Raw genomic sequence first — 6,000 nt, 5'->3', positions numbered from 1 at the left:
GGAAAAATGGTTCTATGTACTTCTGTGAATAATCTCCACAATTTATTAAGTGAAAAAAAAGAATACAAAGGGAAAAAGAAGAGACTGCCTTATTTCTGAATCTCTACTAAGTTTTCTGTTTTTGAGTTATTCCCTTGATTATTTTGTTTTGAACAACAATGTATTATTTCGTAAATATCTATTACTCAGAAATAGTACCAGTCTAGAATGGAATGGGGAAAAAAAAATAATAACAGATATTATCAGGACGACCTCAGAATTTCAAGTGTTCAATACAGTTATAAAAGCCTTTCAAAGATTCATTTCAGAAGAAACACTTACATAACTCCCCAAAATTTCAGTAGCGATGCCAAAGACATTGATGTCAAAAATGTATGTGAAGCTGTCAAAAATGTACAGGAAGTTTCTGAATAAAATTGTTTTGTTAAATGTAGATAGGAAAAAAGTAATTTATGTCTAAATTAACATATTTTATGCGATTTAAAGATATGCACATGTAACTTAAACTGCTAAATCAATATAAAAATAGGCGTTTGAATTATTTCAGCTACCATCCTAAAATTTAGTCCAATTTATTTCTTATCTTCTTATTGGAAAATGGTAACCAACTTTTTAATCAAAATATCTACCTGTCAAATCCATAGGAAATCTAAACAACTTAAGACACCTTAAATGGTGAAAACAGAATTCCCGATGGCCTACCCATCATCTTACTCCAATCTCACTCCCTGCCAGTTTTCCTCATATTAATAAAGAGCACCATCACCTCCCTAGTTACTCAAATCAACATCTAGGAATTACTCTAAATTTCTGTTTCCTTCAAATCTCACGTCCAAACCAAGTCCTGTTGATGTCACTCCTCAAACCTTATATCCCAATCTGTTCATTTCTACCTCTTGCATTACATCCTGGTCCAAGTCCACTATGGCCAACAGCCCTCCACTGATCTCTCTGTATTATACTTGCCCCTTTTCGACCCATTCTCCCCACAGCAGCCAGAGCAAAGTATAAACAAAGTATATCTCAACATCGAAATTATCCTACTTGGCTTCTCAATGAACAGAAAACAAAGCCCAAACTCTTTTAATCCCCTACCATAGTCCCACTTGCCCAGGCTGGCCTCCCCGGTGCTCCTCAAGACCCCAAGCTCTACGTGCCCCCAGTCCAGAATGTTCTCCCCTCACCTATGTCTGGCTGATCACGGCTTCTTCATCTTCCACTCAGACAGGTCTTCCCTGGTCATGCCACCCAGAGTGGCCTCTGACACGTGGTGTTCTCACCTCGCAGCATCTAAATTCTTATTGCTGGATATTTTTCCTGTTTGTTAATCTGTTGTTTTCTTGTCTGTCTCCTCCAACCAGATGTAAACGTCATCAGAGCTACTTGTCTGTCTTCGAAAATGCCTGTCTCATAGTCTGTCTACAATAAATAATTCTTGAGTGAAGTGAATGGATCAATAAGTAAGGCTCCTAAATTAATTACACCAAAAGAGAATACCTGAATGCTGGTGTATTGGTTACAGAAAATCAACACTGTGGCTTAATTATTAATATTTTTCACCTCTTGGATGTAAGCCTTACAAATGACTACGGTTAATTTACCCTCATATAACCTGCAGGGCCTACTCTATGTCTTAAATATAGCCAGTGCTTAAAAATTCTTTGTTATATGTTTTTTATTACTGTATTGTCTCACAAGTATTTTGTTTCTAGTTATTTTCTTGGTGAGATGAACTTAATATTAAATTATACAGGAAAAGCAGATCTAATACATTCACTCATTCAATCAACAATTTTTATTAACCACCAGTCATGGGGGAAGGGGATTCTCATGACCACATTATTGATTATCTGAGTCCCTGTAGTTATATGCATATGCAGGAAAACATACATTATCATAATATCAAAACAATCACTTAAGAACCAACCCACAAATAAAATTAAATCATTTCTCACACCTCTCTCTCTTCAGACATCCCTTGAAGTTTCACAGTGTGTGACCTAGGTGGCTATATGAAGTGGGCCTTTCCTCTTAAGACTATCAGTCCTCTCCTGATAATTTTTTAATACTTCAGTCTCTATACAAATAACCTGTAAATCAAAACTCTTATATAAGATACGGAATTTCTAGAAGTAGGTCAAAGTAATGTTGGAGAACCATTACGATACACTACAATTTTTTTTATAATTACATTACATTATTACACAATGCCACTGACAGTTAAGGGCTATGCCCAGTTAAAGACCAGCTAACAAATCAAGAAAGAATCAACAAGGATAAGGACATAACAGATACCTGAAAAGGGAATTTTATTTAAATAACTATATTCAAGATTATGAAATGTCCTTGAAAAAACTGATGAAGCCTTCAAATATTAATTTGAAAAAGGATTTTTTGAAAAGAAAAAGAAGAGACTCTAACCCTGCTGTAAAAGTCAAACATGAAGAAGTAAAGTTAATTGATTGTGGAATAGTTTTGTCAAAAATTGTTTATCTAAAATTTAGCATGGGATTTTCATTATAATCTAAATTTTATTAAATCTACGACAAGATTAATTTGCTTCCTTTTTTTAAATTTCTTTCTTTTATTATGTTATATTAGTCACCATACAGTACTTCATTAGTTTTTGATGTAGTGTTCCATGATTCGTTGTTTGCGTATAACACCCAGTGCTCTATGAAATACGTACCCTCCTTAATACCCATCACTGGGCTAATCCATCCCCCCACCCCCTCCCCTGTCCCCTCTAATACCCTTGGTTTGTTTCCTGGAGTCCATAGTCTCTCATGGTTCGTCTCCCTCTCTGATTTCCCTCCCTTCATTTTTCCTTTCCTTCTTCTAATGTCCTCCATGCTATTCCTTTTGTTCCACCTATAAGTGAAACCATATGATAATTGTCTTTCTCTGCTTGACTTATTTCACTTAGCATAATCCCCTCCCGTTCCATCCATGTCAATGCAAATGATGGGTATTCAACCTTTCTGATGGTTGAGTAGATTAATTTACTTTCATAATCTGTGGTTCCATTTTCAAGATAAGGTTCCAATCAAAACCTTTCCACTGACTTCTCCTCCATTTTAATTGGATTCATATTTAAATACCCTTTTTTAAAAATAGAATGAATTATTCTCCTAAGGTAAAGATCTGAGTGTGTCAGGCACTATGCTGGGCACCAGAGTCCTGAGCTCCCCAGGCAAACCACTCAGTGACTACTCCTCCAAAATTGAAGTTTATGTTGTGTTCAGGAGTTAATTTATATACATATTAGATTTTGCCATCATATGAAGTTAAATGTAAATGCATACAAATGAATAAAGATGGAAAAGATAACTGTGAACATGTCAGATATAAGGGTAAAAAGTACCAGATGGGATTCAAGAAACCTAGATGGTACTTCTGACTGGGCAAATCACTCCTGTGGCTAGGATAGGAGCTCTATTTTTACTTCTCTTCCTTGATTTTGTGAGATTTTGGAATGATACTGGAAAAAATGGGGGCACCATTTTATTTAAACCTGGTAAGGCAGGCATTAACAATCTTGTTTTCTAAATTATGAAGCTAAATTAAATGGCTGAACCAAAGATATTCTATTTAGTAGCAAAATCAGGAGTCGAACCCAGGTCTCCTTTTCCAAGTCTTATGGCCTGTAAGAATATAAACGTTCCCAGAACATCAACGCTTATCATGAAGGAGGCACTCTGTAACTTCTAGCTGCATCTGAAAAGAGTCAAACTCAAATTCAAGCATACAAGGTATAGAGAGAATAAGATCACTTACAATAACACATTCTCTAACTTAATTTTTTGCACTCAGATCATAAAAAGATGGCATATTAAGCCGCTGAGGTAAAAACTGTGTCAAAGGACTTGGAGAATAAAGATCCTTAAGGATAGTGTCCTGAAAAAAATCTGACCGAATCCCATGTCTGTTTCTCTGAAACCAGGTCATGTTTTATAAATCTAAAACAATGCCCTGAAAAATAATGTATAATGAATGTGTTCAAGAGAAGAGTCATTCTTAGGGTTGCTAGATTTAGCAAATAAAAATACAGAACACCCAGTTAAAATTGAATTTCAGATAAACATGAATAATTTTTTAGTATAAGTGGCATCTGAAATTCAAATTTAACTAGGTATCCTGTATTTCTTCTGACCACACCACTCATTCTATATTCTTTTCCCCAACTGAAATTGTGGGCAGATAGACATCAAAGAAAAGGTAGGTTCTCTTCCGCATACTGATGAGTTCCAGGCTATCAAATCACTAACATTAATTTTATCAAAAGAGCACAAAGGACTACCACACTGTGATCCTGTGTATACTAACCAAACCTTTTGAAAGCATATAGATAAATAATTTGTAGTATAAAATTCCTCTTTAAACCAAGTTCTTTCATTTTACTCTCAAAGCCACACCATGTATTTAACAGAGAAAAAACAAATTATAATTGGCTCATGAAAGAGAGACTGATTAATTGCTAAAAATCCTTGGGACTTCAAAGCATCAAGGGGCTAGGTTTTGGGGATTCCTAAATTCTAATCTAATCTAAGCATTCACTACCAATGAATTGTATGCCCAGTTGCAAACATTTTCCTCCTCTGAGTTTCAACTTCATCTTCTATAAAACAGGGAAAATACCACCTGTTCTGAGTTCTTGATGAAGTGCAAGGCGCTGTCTTCAGCAGGCTATAAAGTCAAGAATACGAAACAGGCCAACAGAAGGTAATGCCAGTTCCAGCTATAAGACCACACATATGTGAGGCTGGACCATCTACGACTTCTCTGGATGTCAAGTCTTCAGTTGTAAACACGGGCAGCTGTATTAACAGGCCACGAAGACCCCCGCCCCCCGCCCCAACAACGAAGGCTTACTTTCTCAACAGGCCAATGATGATCATTACGTCAGTGAACTCAATGTCTTTTTGCCCCTCTGCTTCCACTTTTTTAAATGGGAGAAGGACCTCCTTACTCCTTCACTCACTGCGCAGGGCTGATACAGGAGTCAAATTAGAAAATGCTTGTAAAAGCATTTCAAAATCTCCTCCATATATTGAAGATTTTGCTATCTCCCGTACCCTTAGCACTCATTCCAATGGAGGTGCGGGGCTGGGGTGAGAAGCAGTGGGTGTTCACATCTTCATAAAGTTCTGAGAATCAGAGAAAGGCTGAGGGGTAAAAGGTGTTCGTGGTGTACAAGCCTACAGGCTGAGCGGGCTAACACGGTCTGGAAACAGGCTGGCTACCGGCATGCTGACGACTCAAAGCCCTCGGCCAAACACATACCTCGGAATGCCATTCTTGACAGAATCCCATGAAGTTCCCCTCCTCCAAAACAGAGTTCTATCATAACTCTATACAAGTTGCAGCCTAACCATCTGAGTAAAAAGAAGGAAAGAGATACAAGTTCTGCAAGGTATTCTGACCCTGTGTTCCAAGCACTAATAACTTAGCGACTCTGCTTTCGTGGATAAGCATGTCCTTGCTAACTGCCGGCAAAGCTGGGAACAATCAAAAGCAGGGGGGCCCTCTCGAAGTCTTTGAGTTGATTTCCCTTTACGAGGCTGTTAAGGAAAGCTAACAGGCCCTAGACACTTGAAGCAAAGCCACGGCCAAAGGAAATGCAGTGAAAAGGGTGCCAAAAATTTATACTCGATGACAAGATCCTGATGTTTAACACCCCATCCAAATCATTCCTCCTCTCCTTACCAAAATTGGGTTTATGATCCTCCAGTCCCTTATATCCTTCCTTGTTTTATGACACAAAGAATTTCTTACCTCATAAATGAGTTGTATTATACGCCTTTTTTAAACGGGTAAATTAAATTTCACTTTGTGTTTGTTCGTTTTTAACCTTTACAGTATGTCTTAAAATAACTGGAGAAACCCTGGAGGGTAGCACAGTCAATGTTGGGAGTTACTCCTCTCAGGTAACGCAATGTGAATACCACCCGTGGTCTCAACCTTAGCTGCGGCCTGGGCTCACAACAGGACCCCTTCCCA

At 37.6% G+C, this 6,000-nt stretch overlaps 1 protein-coding gene across 5 annotated transcripts in view; it reads right to left on the bottom strand.

The window, feature by feature from the left end:
* Positions 1 to 6,000, bottom strand: part of PDE5A (phosphodiesterase 5A) — a 136,443-nt gene that overhangs the window by 117,344 nt on the left and 13,099 nt on the right. The window contains exon 1 of one of the 5 annotated variants that reach the window (XM_034671298.1): positions 1,185 to 1,419. The exons of the other annotated variants lie outside the window; for them this stretch is intronic. The gene's annotated coding sequence lies outside the window, so the exon portion shown is untranslated. Of the gene's footprint in view, positions 1 to 1,184; positions 1,420 to 6,000 lie in introns of those variants that run through there. 5 annotated transcript variants of the gene reach the window in all.

Source organism: Ailuropoda melanoleuca, chromosome 11 (genome assembly GCF_002007445.2).
Source record: "Ailuropoda melanoleuca isolate Jingjing chromosome 11, ASM200744v2, whole genome shotgun sequence".
NCBI lineage: Eukaryota > Metazoa > Chordata > Mammalia > Carnivora > Ursidae > Ailuropoda > Ailuropoda melanoleuca.
Note: the sequence above shows the minus strand (reverse complement) of the source record. Positions and strands in the feature narration are given on the sequence as shown.